Source organism: Pelobates fuscus, chromosome 5, assembly GCF_036172605.1.
Source record: "Pelobates fuscus isolate aPelFus1 chromosome 5, aPelFus1.pri, whole genome shotgun sequence".
NCBI classification, from domain to species: Eukaryota; Metazoa; Chordata; class Amphibia; order Anura; family Pelobatidae; genus Pelobates; species Pelobates fuscus.
In genome coordinates, this window is record NC_086321.1 from 239730844 (window position 1) to 239750252 (window position 19409).

The window sequence follows — 19409 nt, forward strand, 5'->3', positions numbered from 1 at the left end:
TCCCGAATTGATTATATTTTCATCAAACAGGACGGCCTATCGCGATTGAGAAAGGCCTCCATTGAGCCGGCAACCTGGTCTGACCATGGCTCGGTCCAGATAGAACTAGAATCCCCGCTATTCAAGCCGGCGATCCGGTCCTGGCGCCTGAACGAGTCCCTACTCCAAGATCTAGCGGTGCGGGCTGAGATCTCACAAACCTTGGAACACTACTTTGAAGAAAACGGGACCGACGAAACATCCCCGATAGCCGTATGGGAAGCACATAAAAGTGTCATACGTGGCACCCTTATCGGTATCGCAACGCGCGAAAGAAAAGAAACAACACAGGCGATGTCCGCTCTGTACGGTACCATCTCACGTCTCGAGCTCCAACACAAACGCTCTCAACTGATCGAAACATATACCGAACTGACGGAAGCTCGACGCAACCTGAAGATCCTCCTCACACAACGACACCTACGTTCGCTTCAGAGATCGAAAAACTTCTTCTATACACACGCGAACAAAGGGGGAAAATACCTAGCACGACTACTTCGGGGAGAAACAACGCGCACACAGGTGCGCAAGATTCGCCTGGCCTCGGGAGCCACATCACAATTCCCCGAGGACATAGCACGGGAGTTTCGGGACTACTACGCCTCGCTATACAACCTACAACGACCCCGAGATCCACCACATCGACGAACCCTGGAGCAACAAGAGCGGACATACCTACGGGACAATATACGAACAAGAATAAACCCAGAAGCAGCACTCATGCTTGACGAGCTAATTACGACTGATGACTTAGCCGCGGCGCTTAAAGGCACGAAATCGGGAAAAGCCCCGGGACCGGACGGATTCTCCACGGGCTATTACAAACACTTCGCCCCGCTATTACTACCATGGCTAACCAAAGCTATTAACAAGGTGGCGGATGGGGCACAGTTTGGCATGGAATCCCTAACGGCTACTATCACGGTGATACTCAAGCCTGGGAAGGACCCAGAACAATGCAGCAGCTATCGCCCGATTTCCTTGCTGAACGTGGATACGAAGCTCCTAACGAAGGTCCTAGCTTCCAGACTCCAAAGAGTTCTGCCGAGCCTTGTCCATGTTGACCAGACGGGATTTATCCCGGGCCGAGAGGCACGGGACAGTACGTTACGCCTGTTTTCCATACAACATCACGCACGGAAATACCGGAAACCTCTGCTATTACTATCCACAGACGCAGAAAAGGCGTTTGATCGAGTGGATTGGTCGTATATGTTCCGAACTCTTCGGCATATGGGCGTTGGACAGCGGACTATGACATGGATCGCGGCCTTATATAGCTCTCCAAGGGCGTCAGTACGGGTCAACGGAGCGCTAACTACTACCTTTAGCATTGCGAACGGCACAAGACAGGGTTGCCCCTTGTTGCCTCTCCTATTCGCCCTCTCCCTGGAGCCACTCCTACAAGCTGTCCGAAACCACCCGGACATACACGGATACTCATGGCAAAACACGGAACATAAAGTGGCCTCATATGCGGATGACCTCCTATTCTTTATCTCCCAACCACGGATCACACTACCTTGCATACTCTCCGAAATAGACAAATTTGGCCAGATCTCTGGATTCAAGTTAAACTTAGCAAAATGCGAAGCACTCAACATCACCACCCAACCAGCAGAATATGAGGCCCTGGGCCCCCTATTCCCCTTCCGCTGGTGTACAAAGGCGATGAAATACCTAGGAGTCTGGATCCCCTCGGACCCACGAGATATATACACTCTCAACTTTACGCCACTCCTGGAGAAGATTGAATTAGACCTGAAGAGGTGGGCGCACTCACACATAACATGGCACGGCCGCGTAGCGGTCCTCAAAATGAACATACTCCCGAGGGCCATCTACTTGTTCCAAACCACACCCATAGCCTTACCACCGACATTCTTCTCGAGACTCAAATCGGCGGTCATCCACTACATATGGAGAGGGGAAAGATCCAGGCTGCGCCATGACCTACTGTGCCTACCCAGACACGGGGGGGGATTGGCATTGCCGGACTTCAAAAAAAACCACCAAGCGGCAACGCTACAGCGTATCCTCGAGTGGCACGAGACAACCACGGACAAACAATGGGTGGACCTAGACAGGGAGGGCGACACGGCAAAACTGAAGGCGTTGGTGTGGCAGAGACGGGCGACAAGGGGCAGCAGGAGACAGGACGAGGGCCCAGTGGCACACACGCTCATCACGTGGGAGAGCCTCAGGGAGATATCCGGGATATCCCCGACCCCGAGCCCCCTGATGCCGATTGCCCACAACCCCAACATAGGGGGGGGACTACCCACAGAGGCCTGGAAGTTCCTTGGGGACGAGGATTACATCCCGATACGGAAGGTCACCCAGGACGGCACCCTTAAGACACTAGACACGCTGCTAGAAGGCCGACAAAGATCCCCGATGGTCACTCTCCGGTATATCCAACTGAAGCACTACTTAGCCTCCCTACCCCACAAAGACAAACTACGGAGGGACCTGACACGATTCGAGAATCTCTGCACCCGAGGTACACCGCTTGAAAGGACCATCTCGAACCTATATCAATACCTGCTGACCGAGCCCACACCAGACACTAATACCTTCCAACGACGATGGGAATGGGCCATGAACAAGACTTTCACCCAGACACAATGGGAGACAGCCCTAATATGGCAACATAAGAGCTCCTCTAGCTCTCGCTACCAGGAAGTCAATTACAAGCTGATATCCATGTGGTATAGAACACCGGCACTACTACATAGGATCTTCCCTGCCACACCACCGACGTGCTGGAGATGCCTGGAAGACGACGGGACCCTTCTGCACATCTGGTGGGACTGTAGACTTATCGCACCATTCTGGGAACAAATTAAAACAGATATTCGCCTGACCGTTGGAGAAGACACCGAATGGTCGGTGGAGCTGGCACTACTGCACATATCCACACAATCAATATCTGCCTACAAGAGGTCAGTCCTACGCCATCTTTTGAATGCGGCCAAGTCACTCATCCCAGCACACTGGAGGACGACAGACACCCCCACCAGGGACGAGTGGATCCGCAGAGTCGACGACATCAGAGCAGCGGAATCGCTTCAAGCGGAACTGACGGGCAGGGAGGCAAAATGCGCGGCTGTTTGGGCACCATGGCTCGTCTTTCGGACGCGACTGTAAGGGGGGACCTGCCGGGGGGGCGGGGGCCCGGAGGACGGTGCAGCTCTCGAGTACCACCAACCTTACACTCAGATAACCTACAGCGATTATACTCAGCTGACACGGTCGCTACCACACTTCACGGACCGCCTGTATCGCTCTGACAAGAGGCACACACATCCACGACTAACTCATAACAATAGGAACGCTCTTAGGGACCACATCCACACGCACTGGGCTACCCAGCGGACCCACACCCATGGACTGCCCACGCTTGTACTATGTGACAACAACACGACCATGGGTTCACCCGGGATGGGAAAGCCAAACCTTAAGGCTCTCCTCGTCCACATGGGACGGATGGGGAGACTCGACATAGATCTAATGATACCCGACCTCTACACCCGACCAAATACATGACGCGTAACACACTGACCCAGCAATTGTAGACAGTAACTCCACGATAGGTAGGACAACAGCGACCAAACGAGATCGAATCAGACACACCACACATCCTGACCCTCGGAGCGACTCGAGACCCACTGACGACCGCCTACGGGACTTCTACAACCTCGCACTCTCTGACTACCTTAATAGTACCCCCACCAGAACATATGGGACCGGAACCGACTCGACTCACACACCCCCATCATCACACACCTCCCACCGCGAAACCACTAGCATGCTCTAACCGAGATATACGCACTCAGACAATACATGACCCGACACAAGCACCATATAACCACTATACGGGCCAGCCGGGTGCTAGGATTTTAAACGACGAGACGAGACCCTCTCTGACCGGCTCCCCCCACGATACATTGGAACAGGCATGACATACCCGTAGAATTTATGACTAGGAACACGTGTAACTGTTAGGGGTCCTCCACACTATTATGTACCCTCGCTAACCCTGCTCTACCCCCTGTACACTCTTCGATCGTACAGTATCCCTCCCTTTCAACACCACCAACAACTTCGAACCCACTCGGGCTATACCACACTCTGACACACCACACTACATCACACTCTCACACAACCTATTACAGCATACATGATCCCAAGGCCCAGTTACCTATAGATTTACTCGCTCAGCCCTAGCCCGCAGTTGATTGACCCTGGGAATTAACATAACTAACAAGAGCTCTGATGTCGCGCCTCCCGAGAGGGAGTGAGGCATCACCTGACATTGCGCTCTACTACTACTTGAGCCTGCAACAGCCAATGTTTAGAATCTATGATATGTATTGCATAGTGTTGCGCTCTCACTATGTTAACCCTGTTCCTTATATTTTGCGCTCTTTCTGCGGGCCTGCGCGCCCAAGCTTGCCTACTGATATATAGAACTATGTTAACCTTGTTCCTTGTATTTTACGCTTTATCTGCGGGCCTGCGGGCCCAAATTTACCTACTGATATATATAATACCTTATATTTTACGCTTCTTCTGCGGGCCTGCGGGCCCAAATTTACCTACTGATATATCTAACTATATAACTCAATAAAACGTGATTAATAAAAAAAAAATAAAAAAAAAAAATAAAGGAGCTCTATAGGGTCAGGAACACAAACATGTATTCCTGACCCTATAGGGTTAAAACCAAGATCTAGGCACCCTCATACCTCCCTAAATATAGTAAAATCTTACTTGTATTCAAGTCTGGAGCTGATTACTTTGTCCCTGTTTCCTTTAGACCTGCCCACTGCCTGCTGACATTAGCAGAAGTGGTAGCCTGATCCAATCACAATGCTTCCCCATAGGATTGACGGAGACTGGCAAAGAGGCAGATCAGGGGCAGAGCCAGCATGATTCAAACACAGCCCTGGCCAATCAGCATCTCCTCATAGAGATGAATTGAATCAATGCATCTCTATGAGGAAAGTTCAGTGTCTGCATGCAGAGGGAGGAGACACTGAATATTTGCATGCATTTTAGGCAGCCATGACCCAGGAAGCATCTCTAACAGGTATCTGAGGAGTGGCCAGTGAAGTTATCACTAGGCTGTAATGTAAACACTGCATTTTCTCTGAAAAGACAGTGCTTATAGCAAAAAGCCTGAAGGTAATGATTATACTCACCAGAGCAAATACAATAAGCTGGATTTGTTCTTGTGACAATAGTGTCCCTTTAAATATTTTGTCAGTTTTAATTGTGGTATATTAGTAGCAGTATCTCTAGTGCCACCTAGTGGAATTAATTATTTTAGGTTACCTCCATGTATCAGCATAGGATCTGAAGTATCATTTTCTTCTTGATTTCATTAGCAAAAAGTATAAGGAATAATAATATGTCTCCATTAGAGTTTAGCAGAAACCTGGATGTTAAGGGTCCGGCGGGTTCGGCTGAACTTTGAAAAAGCCTTTGTTATTGTGTACATAGTTTATACTACATGACCCAAAGGTTGAGGAGCCGGTGACCAGCGGTGTAGGTGGAAGCAGCGGAGGAGGAAGAGGAGGTAGCCAACACTGTTTTTTTTTTTATGTTTATAATTTTTTTATTTGGTTTTCCAAAAAAAGCATACAATTGTAGTTATGTAACAATGAGTCCAGTAGTACATTCTTTTACATAGTTTTCAGATAATTTTTCAATAGTGTAGCAAATAACCAATGAGCAAACACTAAAAGAGGTTGGTTGTGGCCGTTGAAGCTGTGTGAAGGTGTTACGTCATGTCGTTTGTGTAGTATCACATATTTACAATAAGAACCGGCATACAATGTAAGCATTAATGTTGGATGTGCGATCGTAGTAATTGTTATAGTTATGCGTCATGTCTTGGCTATGTCATGTGCTTAACCTTACAAAGTCAGAGCTTAAGAAGTTAGTTAAGCATAAGAGGTAGTTAGTTATTGCTCCCGAAGTGTTTAGTTATGCTTTTGGTTTCGGAGGATGTACTCTGTGTCTACTCTCCTAATTTGTGGGATTGGTACTTCTTCCATAAAATTGTTCCAACTATTCCAAGTGGTTCGAAAGTCCTGGAGGTTTTTTTAGGAGGGCATGGGAAATTTCCTCCATAAGTTTTATCTGTTCCACTCTCTGGATCCATTCCCTAATTGAGGGGGGGTTCGCTTGTTTCCAAGATTTGGGAATCAGTTGGTTGGCGGCCGTGAGAAGATGGGTATGTTTATTTGTGTTTGGTACGGGTAGTAGAAAGATTATATATTTGCGAGAAAAAGGGACCGTAACTTTTGTGATAAGTTTCAGTAGTGTAGTTATTCTACGCCAGAAAGATTGTATTTGTGGGCAATCCCACCAGATGTGTGAGGAATGGGCGTTACCTTGATGGCAAGGCCAGCAGGAATGGTGTGTGTTGGGAAAAAAACGTGTGCATTTTGGTAGGAGAAAAGTGCCATCGTGTTATTCTCTTATAGTTGCTCTCCTGTGTGGCTGTCAGGGCTTACCTGGGTTGGGAGTCCGGCAGGCACTGTATGCTCACCCTTACAAGAAAACACAGGCCGAAGTGGTCAGGCAAGAATTCACCTGGCCTGTGAGTCGGTGCATGGGGGCTGTGCAGGATAATTCCGAGTCGTGGTACTGGAACGGATAAACCAGGAGAATAGTAGTGGGAAGCCAAGGATCAGAGGAAGCCATAAGTCAGAATAAACGAAAACACAAGCCGGAGTCAAGAGCAAACTCGAGAACAGGAAACAGCAAACCGATCACCAGAGTCAAGGAACTGACACTGCCTTCTGGGAGAGGTAGTGTTTTATACCTGGCTAATGAGGCCATCAGCTACAGGTGTGCTGAGAATGTTGGAACAGCCACAGAATGACGTCCAGCCCCCAGTGCTGGATACAAGGAAAGATACAAACTTCAGGTTGTATGGTGGCTCAGAGGAGAAACAGCAGGCCCAGGACTAAAAAGTACCCATGTTCAAATCCCTTATTGGGCACTTCTGGGGCGACCTCGTCTGGCAGTCTGGATGTTGCGTGGAGAACTGACAGTACCCCCCTTCAAGAACACCCTCTGGGCGTGAACAGGTTCTTTATAGAGGTTGGATTCACCCTCTTCCTCTGAAATGTCAAAAACATTCTCTGGTAGGAGGTATGTTCTCCCATAGGCTTCCATGCCATATGTACGGTCTTCTTCCAGATATTTGGGAAACACAGTAGCCATTGCTTTAGTAGTTCTCACAGGGGAGGTATTCACAGAATGCAATGCTTTCTTGAACACCTCAAGATCCTGTTTACATACAACAGTGCCATTAGAAGCATATGTGCAGTCAGGTGAAAACTCCTTTGGCAAGGCAGAAAGTGGTGATGGTGCTTGCTTGAACAGGTGTTTCTTTGGATAAAGGTATAGACGTTTCTGGAGCTGGAGGAGGGACTTTCTTAGGAGTACTGGCTGTGTTGATTACCGTGGTCTGGGTTCCCTTTTGTGTCACGGAACGAGGACAGGCTAGACAGCAACCTTGGCAGATTCCAGGCTGTGTTGCCGGGATGACAGGATGGGTACAGACAGTACCTACTTGAACAGTTTTAGGCAGAGGTGGGCGAGTTGGGCAGAGGGAGATAAAGTGCCCTCTTTCTCCACAGTAGAAACATAGGCCACACCCTCTCCTACGGTCTCTCTCCTTAGTCAACAACCTAGTATGGGTAAATACAATCTCCATGGGTACCTCCCTGTCCACTGTAGTTTCACGGCTTGCTTGAGTACAATCAGAGTGACAAGGCAGGTCCCTGAAGGTGGGTCCACGCTGCAACATGATGGGGATTTTGTATGTGCGTTTAAAGTCCTTTTCTCTAGGTAACCGAGATCTGCAGGTACATGGAGCAGGCTTGGGAGTAGCTTTCCTGGAGGCAACGCACTGAGAGTCCATTGCGGTCATGAACGACTCCCAGCTGTCCAAGACTGTGCTTTTCCCCTGCAGCTTCTGGTATGCCCACTCCTTAATCCGTCCAGAAAGTAAATTAATAGCAGTACGGACCTTGACAAAGTCGGTGGCGTAGGTTCTAGGTTTCAGGGAAAACAGGAGCTCACAATCCATCCTGAATGTTGTGTAGAAGGAACGGGAACCGTCAAATCTGTCAGGTATCACAACAAACGGCTCTGGATAAGCAGGTTCCGGGGTTGGGCGTACAGTGCCTTTAAGAAATAAAATTTCTCGCTGCAGTTTCGAAACAATCTGGGCCAGGCTGGACACTTGCTGGGACAGGGGTGAGCACATCTCTGCAGACTCCATTGGTCAGTTCCTTCTGTCAGGGCTTACCTGGGTTGGGAGTCCGGCAGGCAGAGATGTATGTTCACCCTTACAAGAAAACACAGGCCGAGGTGGTAAGGCAAGAATTCACCTGGCCTGTGAGTCGGTGCATGGGGGCTGTGCAGGATAATTCCGAGTCGTGGTACTGGAATGGATAAACCAGGAGAATAGTAGTGGGAAGCCAAGGATCAGAGGAAGCCATAAGTCAGAATAAACGAAAACACAAGCCGGAGTCAAGAGCAAACTGGAGAACAGGAAACAGCAAATCGATCACCAGAGTCAAGGAACTGACACTGCCTTCTGGGAGAGGCAGTGTTTTATACCTGGCTAATGAGGCCATCAGCTACAGGTGTGCTGAGAATGTTGGAACAGCCACAGAATAACGTCCAGCCCCCAGTGCTGGATACAAGGCAAGATACAAACTTCAGGCTGTATGGTGGCTCAGAGGAGAAACAGCAGGCACAGGACTAAAAAGTACCCAGGTTCAAATCCCTTATTGGGCACTTCTGGGGTGACCTAGTCTGGATGTCGCAGTGAGAACCGTGACAGTGGCATTACAAATGGAGGATTTGTGCGTTCTTATGAAGATTCGTCTCCATTCTTGGGGTGTGATTTCCAAGTTCAGCTCGCTTGTCCAACTTTTCTTAAAGGCAGGAGGGTCAAGTGATTCCTGAGGTGATATTAATTTATACATCGTAGCGAGTAACTTGTTTTTCAGAGAGTGGGTGGCGCATATTGTCTCAAATTTCTTAAGTTGTCTCACTCCTAGGGAGTTGTCTCCCAGTTTCTTGGCATGGATGAAGTGTGACAGTTGATTATACTGTATGTGTTGGATTCCCGTGTGGCGTTGGGTTGGGAGGAGTTCTGAGAGTGTTTTCATTCTCCCTTCTTGAATCACATCCTTCAGTTGTATGTGTGACTTTCCTTGCGGGGCCTGCAGTAGATTACCTTCAAGCCCAGGTTCGAATGAAGCGTTGTATGTTATCGGGTATAGCGGGGAAGGGAAGTGGGAGATGTCTGGTTGAGTATCGTCTGATTGCCATACAGCTAGTGTGGCTTTAATGATAGGGTGGGGTCTAGATTTGAGGAGTTAAGTTGGCTTTTCACCCCATGGTATTGTGTGTAGAGGCGTTTTGAAGTAGGATTCTTCAATTTTTCGCCATTGGTGTGTGGAGTTAGGATTTGACCATTCATAAATTCTGGAGAGGTGTACCGCCTTCTGGTACCTGTGTGGATCGGGGAGTCCAATCCCTCCTTCTTCTCTTGGTCTGGTTAGTAACGTAGATGATAGTCTTGTGTGTTTTTGTGACCAGAGGAAGGTGGAGATGGTTTTACGGGTCTCTGTGAAGAAATGTTTTGGGATTAGTATAGCAATTGTTTGTAGGGCGTATAATATATGTTCAATGATGTTCAATCTGCAGAACCAACCGTAGCTTGTTTTGTCCCATTTATGTAAGTCTTGCGTTATGTTGGTTAGTATTTGTGGAAAGTTTGCTTCGTAAAGTTGGTTCAGATTGCGAGTTAGATGGACACCTAGGTATTTAAGGGAGGAGTCAGACCATCCAAATTAGAAACGTTGTTTGAGGTGGTTAGCCAATTCTAAGTCCATGTGGAGTGGTAGTATTTCACATTTGGTGAGATTTGCTTGGACGTTAGAAACTCTATTATATGTGGCCATCTCTTCTAAAATGAGTGGGAGTGTTGTATCGGGATGAGTGATTGTGAACATAATGTCATCCGCGAATGCAGATAGTTTGTATTCTTTGCCTTGGATTGATAGCCCTCTAATGAGGTGGTTGTCTCTGATACCTTGTAAGAACGGTTCGAGTACCAGTATGAAGAGTAGTGGGGAAAGCGGACAGCCTTGTCTCGTGCCATTTCCTATTTTCACCAGATCAGTTAGTTGACCATTTATTTGCAGTCTTGCGGTAGGTGTAGAGTATAATGCACTCATCCAGTCTAGCCATTTTGACCCAAAGCCGAGTTCTGACATGGTGGCCTGAAGCAGGGACCAGTCCACCCTATCAACGGCCTTTTCGGCGTCGATTGTCAGGAGGATACTTGGACTGCGGGTAGTTTTTGCCCAGTGCATTAGATTGATGATCTTGGTAGTGTTGTTTTTGACTTCACGTCCTGGGACAAAGCCTGACTGGTCTTGATGTATTAGTTCTGGGAGCAATGGTTTTAATCTAGTGGCTAATATTTTTGTAAAGATTTTAATGTCGATATTAATTAAAGATATGGGTCTATAACTACCACAGTTTGTCAGGTCTTTCCCCTCTTTTGGAATTAGGGCAATTGTCGCTTCCAAGGCAGATTGGGGTAAGGAGTTCTTCAAGTTTTTAGTATTAAAGGCTTTTAAGAATGGCTTGACCAAAGTCTGGGACATTAGTTTGTAATATTTGCCCGTGAAGCCATCTGGTCCAGGGCTTTCCCCCCCCGGTAGGTGTTTCGTAACTGTGATGAATTCTTCTTCTGATATTGGGCTGTCGAGGAATCAAATAACGTTTGTTGGAAGTGTTCTTTTAATTCTAGGTTGTAGGAAGTCTCGTATGGTTTCCGGATCTGGTGTTTGGTCTCTCAGGTTATACAGTTTTTGATAATACGTTGTGAAGGCTTCCATAATATCTGTCATGATGCTTGAGTGTTGTCCGTCTTGTTTGTGGATGGTGGGTATAAAGGTTTGGGATTTATGTTGTTGTAAGGACTGAGCCAAGAGTTTTCCGCATTTACCGCCGTGAGCGTAGTACCTTGTTTAGTGACGCGTATTTTCGCCAACACTGTTTATTCATGGATTTATTACAGGGTGCTACTGAGACCAAAATACAAAATATACAGATCAGAACACTCGCTTGTTAACTAAACAGTGATTTCAAATCCTAAAAAGTACTGTTTAAAAACACCTCACCTAGGTAGAAAATAATGGGGGTTTGGTTACATTATATGATCATACATTGCATAAGCCTGCCAACTGCATCAAAGTACCCCATTCTTGGCAGGTCCTACTCTAGCAGCCTAATGCTTGCTCTTATGAGATTAATCCGCTTACTTGGGAAATGCTTCCTTACTGGGACTCTCTGCAAGTCAAGGCTAAATAGGATCCTGGAATGAGACACCTGTGGCAGGTAGGGGTGCAAAACCCAGGGGTTGGCCTAGACCCCTACAATTATAAACAAGGTCAGGAGGGCTGCACTCACCTAAACATGCATTTATTCATGGATTTATTACAGGGTGCTACTGAGACCAAAATACTAAATATACAGATCAGTGCACTCGCTTGTTAACTAAACAGTGATTTCAAATCCTAAGGGTGCACTGTTTAGTTAACAAGCAAGTGCACTGATCTGTATATTTTGTATTTCGGTCTCAGTAGCACCCTGTAATAAATCCATGAATAAATGCATGTTTAGGTGAGTGCAGCCCTCCTGACCTTGTTTATAATTGTAGGGGTCTAGGCCAACCCCTGGGTTTTGCACCCCTCCCTGCCCCAGGTGTCTCATTCCAGGATCCTATTTAGCCTTGACTTGCAGAGAGTCCCAGTAAGGAAGCATTTCCCAAGTAAGTGGATTAATCTCATAAGAGCAAGCATTAGGCTGCTAGAGTAGGACCTGCCAAGAATGGGGTACTTTGATGCAGTTGGCAGGCTTATGCAATGTATGATTATATAATGTAACCAAACCCCCATTATTTTCTAAACAGTACTTTTTAGGATTTGAAATCACTGTTTAGTTAACAAGCGAGTGCACTGATCTGTATAATATATATATATATATATATATATATATATATATATATATTTTTTTTTTTTTATTTTTTTTTTTTATTGGGGTAGTCCCCAAAATATTGGGACATATAAAAAAGACAACTCTGTTCCGCAGAGTAGCTGTTGACATTATAGTTGCGCAGGCACTTTGTTGACTCTAGAGAACCTCGGGCCAATCGCACATCCCCGTGACGGCGACTTTGCATTTGGATGTCATCCATATCAACTTTCGATGCCAGTTTCTGCGCCTACCATGGTGACCACGGGTAACGTGGAATCAGGGTTCCATTCTGTACAGGGACCCTGAGAAACGGCTACCACATGCAAGGAAGGCAGCAGGCGCGCAAATGACCCTCTCCCGACGCGGGAAGGTAGTGACCACAAATAACAATAGAGGACTCTTTAGAGGCCCTGTAATTGTAATGAGTCTACTTGAAATCCTTTAACTCTGATCAATTGGAGGGAAGTCTGGTGCAGAGCCACTGACCCGTGCGTGCTACAGCTGAAACTCCACTATCTGCTCGCACAGTCTCATGAGGCGGTGAGCGGGAAGGCCGAAGTTACTCTGCAGCGCAGACAGGTGAGGAGCAGCAGCAGGGTGAGAACGCCAAAAGCGCGCACAGCCGCTACAGTGAATGACACATCCTGTTCCAAGTTGCGGATCAGTCTGGTGATGGCTTCTGGTATCCAGTACTTTTTTTACGGAAGCTGCATCAGGGTCCTGGTATGTGGCCACACAAATGCTGGTGCTCAACACCAGGGGGCGTGCGGTTACCCTGCACCAGACCCTGCTAATTCATTCCACACTGTGACTCCTAACTTCTGCATCGGGCATACTGGGTCCCAGTCGTCCGACCGCCGCCCAGACAGTGTCTGGGTCCTGGTCACCGGACTGCCCACCTCACTGTGAAACTACGAATGGATCGTTAAATCTGGTACGAACCCAAACTTTGCAGTTCGGGTTCGCTCAACTCTATTATGGATCCTTTGATCGCTACATGTATTACTTGGATAACTGGTAATTCTCAAGCTAATACATGCCGACGAGCGCTAGGGGACGGCCGCTCCGCTTTTGCAAACTGCTCCCTCTTATGCTGTGCTGGTGCCTCTGTGCGACCAGCGCCTCTTCCTCCAAACTAGACACGTCACTCGCATGACCTTGATTCCATGTGGGGTCTAGGACCTCATCATCCTCCACATCATCTTCCACCCACTACTCAACCCTGCCCTCCTTGCCGGTATGCACACTGCAGAAAGCCACAGCAGTTGGCACCTGTGTTTTTCCAGCATGTAAAGTCTAAAGGACATATGGAAATTCTTTTAGAATTGTATCCCGGCAACAGTTTTCTCTATAAACTGACCTCTCAGTTTGACTTGTGAGGGTATTGCCCCAGAATTACAATATTGTTGAAGTATCTCTTAGCTATTGATAACTGGTTTAAATATAGCAGCTTGTTATCTGGTAGTTTCTAGTGTAGAAAATATCAATCTGTTTTCTATCACTTAGATCTGTGTAACAAGTGTTGTAGGTGTGAAACAATATTACAAGTGACCGATGTAGTAAATTCGAATCAAAGTTCCATTTGCAAAAAAAATTCTCGCCCATCTTCTGTGGGTTATTGCATTTTTAAGATGTAGACTTATTGTATCACACTAGCCATGCACAGGTAGATTGTCTGGCACGTTGTTTTGGTGTTTGGTTTTTAACTTTGTAGTTGTGTCTTTACACAATATAGAAATGTATATTAATGCTTCTGTATATGAAGCGACCACAATAACACTTATTTTTCACTTTTAAAAAAAAAATCAGGCTAAAAATTGGTAATTCACAATATGACATCTGAAAAGCACATGAAAGGATGCGGTATGAAAATAAGAATGTTTACCACTGCGCAGTAAGCGCACTATTTTACGCTTCTATTTGACTCTCACATATGAAGTGCACCGCAGGCCGCAAATGTACTATTTAGCAGATTAGCACCCAGAAAATAAGAATGTTTACCACTGCACTGTAAGCGCACTATTAGACGCTTCAATTTGACTCTCAGATATGAAGTGCACACCCCAAATATACTATTAAGCACCCAAATTTATTTATTTTTTTATTGACTTTTTAAAACTCCAATGTAAGCAGCAGATTAGCAGCAAAACAATTAGAATTTTTACAACTGCGCAGTAAGCGCACTATTTTTTATGCTTCTATTTGACTCTCACATATGAAGTGCACCGCAGGCCGCAAATGTACTATTTAGCAGATTAGCATCCAGAAAATAAGAATGTTTACCACTGCGCTGTAAGCACAATATTAGACACTTCTATTTGACTCTCAGATATGAAGTGCACCCCACTAAAATACTATATAGCAGTTTAGCATCCAAACAATTTTAGGTTTTAAAACTGCAATGTGACAGCAGTATTTGACACTTTTATTTGACTCTTACATATGATGTGCACCCCACTAATGTACTTTTTAGCACCCAAAAAAATGTATGTTTTAAAACTGCAATGTGACAGCAGTATTTGATGCTTCTATTTGACTCTCAGATATGAAGTGCACCCCACTAATGTGCTAGTTTGCAGAATTCTTTCCTAAGCTGTCCCTATCAGCGGCAGCATCTTCTCCCTACACTAATAAGACCTCATGTGCGTGTGGCGCTACGCGACTCCAGCTTGTATATAGAGGCTGGGTCAGATGCTGCACTGGCCAATCACAGCCATGCCATTAGTAGGCATAACTGTGATGGCTTCTAAGGGCACACGAGTCAAACGCTTGTTGATTGGCTGCCCTGCAGCCTTTGAAAACGCACCATTAAATCGCCGAACAACGAACTCCAACCCGAACATACAGTGATATGTCCGAGTTCGGGTCCAGGGTCCAAAAAACGTAATGTTCCGTACGAACCCGAACTTTACAGTTCGGGTTCGCTCAACTCTAGTCTCCATCTCTAAATACATGATACACCGAAATACAGACTCAATGCAAACATTGGGGAAAATGGGAACACCACGGCTTTGTCACATCCCTGTACATCATTAGCATTGGGTCCAGATGCAGAATTAAAGTACTGGACTCAATCATATAGGCTTAGAGTTGTCCTTTATTTGAAACGCAGTATCACATCAGAACACAATGAGCAGGGGTGGGCTGCATAGAGAAGGAAGATGCTAGCGTGTTTCTTGCCGTGTAAGGCACTTCCTCATAGACTTCCATTCACATTCTAACAGGTTAAAAAGGTGCATAAACAGTGATCAAACACAGCCACACTCATCCCAAAGCCCAATAAAAGCATAGCAACAATTTACAGTGCAGTGGGACCTAGCCTAAGTAGTGCAATATGCTAAATATGTTTAAAGTGAAAATATAGTGCCAGTAAAACATAGCTATTATTTGACACTATAGCTTCCTATAGTGCCCCTCTAAAGTGCAGCCCCCCAATGGTGCAGATGGGTTAAAAACCCATTCTGTGACTTTCTTAATTCCAGCAGCAATGTCCATCAGTGGTGACTTGGGTTCCGCCCCCGCTCCTCCACCGTTGGCACCGTTGACGTTGGCAGTGGCCGCACTCACATTAGGTTCCCCCCATAGGAAAGCATTTATAATGCTTTCCTATGTGTAGCGGAATGGACGCACTTAATACACTTTTATTCCCTGTTGTTCGGCTGTCCGTACACCCTGCTCATTTACCGAAGCACCATTTGTATGGTCCCCTTGTTCCCAGTTTTTAACAACCGACCACCCCTAAATGTTAACCACAAATTGCTCATTAAGGAAAGTGTTTCCCCTGTGTGGCCGCCATTTATATAACCGAACGCAAGTGTCCAAACAATTGGCGGCCATTTTGTCTCCCGAATGTGCGCAGCAATACATGGTTGTCCACGGCACCGCAAACACCAGGTAAACTGGTACCGCTGCCCCTCCAACTTCCCGAACAGTTTTAAGAATGGCGTTCGGGAGGCATGAACTACCGAACAGAGGGAACATTCTACACTAACAGCCAGGGGGAGCATTTGTCTGTGTTCATGCGAGAACCCCGAAAGATGACGGGCCGTTGCCTTGTTTTCTCTGGAACTGTTTTGGGGCATCGACCGGTCAAAATTTGAATTCGAATAGCGTTCCCAAATACCAAAGGGATCTGAGTGATATTTAGGCAAAGTGTGTGCTCAGATCTGAGCTATTCTGTGATGTAACATTCGTGGGGTTCTGAAGTTTAAAAATGTATTTTTGTGGTGTTTTTAAATATTGTCGATTTTTCTGTACCTGAGAGATAATTGAGTTATAGATTTTTCTCATGCATTTATCTCTCAGACATAGAGGATCTTGGGAGGAAAAGCCCTGTATTTTTGCATAAGAGACCACATGTAGGGGTCTGTGCATAAAAGCCGTGTGTGGCCAATTTTAAAATCAGTTGACTCCCAGAACTATGTGTCGTCTGGTTGCTGGGGGGAAAGAGTCTTGGAGTATTGCACTAATTATTTTACCTACGAGGACTGAACAGCGGAGATACCTATGCTAGGTATTGGAGCTCCGCTACACTATGTGGTTTTACATAATGCTGGAAGTCCACATGCCTAGTGGCTGTCTGGTATTTTTTTATTTTATTTTTTACAGTAGAGCTCCAGTATTAAATTTGAAAATACAGTCATAATCCTAATTTTTATTGCAAATAGTTAGGTGAAATACATTATCAAATAGCTATTATATTGTTACAAACAGAAAGAAAATACAAAGCTACAGTAAATTAATTAAGCTTCAAACTAGATGAAAATGATTTTTGTATATTTCAGCTCTATAAGATCTAAATAATATTAGCTACAACCCTTTGCAACGTATAATATTTTTATATATAGCCATAAAAATTAGAGAAATATGAAAAACAGTACCACAAAATCAAATAAACTAGATGAGATTTAACACAGAGGTATTTCCTTCAATCACATATAAGAAAAAGAGGAGTCCATAATAAATAATGATGAACGCTAGGAAGCATGAATAATTCTAAATTTAATATCTGATTATGGAATTTTAAGACCTACTCTTTATTTAGGCCTTAAGGCCCTCTTGTGCACAGCTGAAAAATCCAATAAGCTTCATGAAATCTAATTTTATTTTACACATTATCACCTCCACTACTGGCCAAACATTTTTCAATATCCCTAGAGTTAAAATAATTAAAGTGATATTTAGATAAAGTTGTTTTGGTGTCTTGAGTGTCCTTTTAATGTGACCTTCATTACAAAGGTGAGAATGTTGGTCAACTGGAGATTTAAGGTTTTTATTCTTTGCATCTAGTAAGTGTCCCTGTCAGGGTAATCCCTGTGCCATCCAGGTGCGGTCACCCCCAAGGTGGCACTAAGGGGAATGTGAACTGTGGTCCTTCAGTGTCTTGGGCCTGATATCCTGCCTCTGAGCCAAAGCAGGATCCTATTCTGTATCCCTGTCATTCCTTGCCTTGTCTGCAGCACTAGCATGCTGGACTTTACCTGTGGCTTCTCCTGTCACTCTAAGACCACCTGAGGCAGATTGCAGATTAAGCCAGGTATATAACTCTGCCTCTCCCGGAGAGCAGTGTCAGTTCATTTATTCTGGTTGATGTATTTGGTTTCTGTTATTTTGTCTACTGATCGTGTATTCTCCAGACTGACCCTGACTTCTGACCTTGGCTTATCTCCTCGTTTATTCTGACCTCTGGCATTCTCTGACTTTCAAGATCTTGAAAAGAACTCTATAGGGGTCGAAACATTGATCGTGACTTTGTAATGTAATATGCAACTATATTAAAAGAACCACCTTAAAAAGACCTATAAGTGCACCTACTACTCTTTATCTATATATATTTGTATGCTGAGGATGCACCAAGGCAAGATTTTCTTTTAATATACTTCAAGGGTGAGTGCCAAGACAACTCTCTTTGTGTGTATAGATAGATATTATATATATATATATATATATATATATATATATATATATATATATATATATATATATATATATATATATATATTTGTGGTCGGTTAGTACGGTGAATGTGAAAATACTTTGTTATTGGATCAAGTCGGTGTGGTGTGCCAAAGCCGACGTAGAGGTAGGCCTGTAAAAAAGAGGGCAAAAGGAAATGCAGAAAAAACACACTTTATTGCTACCATGATTATAATACAAGATTTTAAACGCTTGCCTTGACTCTTTCTCTGGTTGCGGTATGTAACTAGTATATATTGTGGATTTCCAACGTCCCAAGTTTTTAATGATATGTACTGGAGTATTGATACTGGACGCGGCTGATGCGATTCTGAATGAATGTCCCGAATAAGAGGCATGGTCCCAGCCTAATTTGATACACAGAGTTCTAATGTAGAACATGAATTTGGTAGTAGTTTGGGGATTGCCTAGCCGTGTAAACAGTGGAGAGTGGCTGGCATTGTCCCTAACCTGTGCAAGATACGTGTCTAAGACTTTAACGGGGTACCAGTGATTACCAGTGGGGTAGAAGGGTACTTCTAGTGGATGGCTTAATGGTTTAGTTTTAGAACGCCTGAGTGCCAAAAGATAGTAATCATTCATCTTTTATGATAAGGCATGAATGACTGTCTGATTGGGCTGTGATCGTGAATTCTCTAGGTTTTTAATTACCAGGTTTGTATGGGGTTAAAAGGTAGAGTGTCCAGTAAATCTGATAAAGCCCGGAATTTCTCCCCATCTATAGGTAAACTTTTTTGTGTAATGAGATTATCTAATTTATTTATACCTTTTAATATATTCTTTATCGAGTAAGCAGAGAGGAAAGGAGTATGGTGTGGCATGGTTGTCAAAATGTGGTGTTGTATGCCTGATAGATAGTTTGATAGTGTTGTATGAGAGTTTGAGATGGAGGTGGCAAAATGCGGCAAATGCAACTATGGTTTGAGTCGAATGATCCTGAATGTTGAATTCTACGGTGAACCTCTGAAAAATTACCATAGCTCTATCGTATGTTTTCTTTGTGTTTGTGGACAAGGCTACTTGTGCTAATTCCTTGCCGTGCGCCAATAGCCGGGCTAGTCCAGGATTAACTTGTTGAAATCCAGAGTTTGGTCAAGTATTTGTTGGCTGCTGGGTGAAGAATGAAAAATTCCTGCGATTTACAACGAGACAAAGCATCAGCAGCAGAGTTGGAGTAGCCTGGTATGTATTCACAGTAGAGAAAGAACTGATATGTGGCAGCCAACCAGGTCAGCCTGCGAACTAACCTCATAATGGTCAAAGAAGATGATAGACCCTTATTAATTATGTCGCAGGCTGCCATG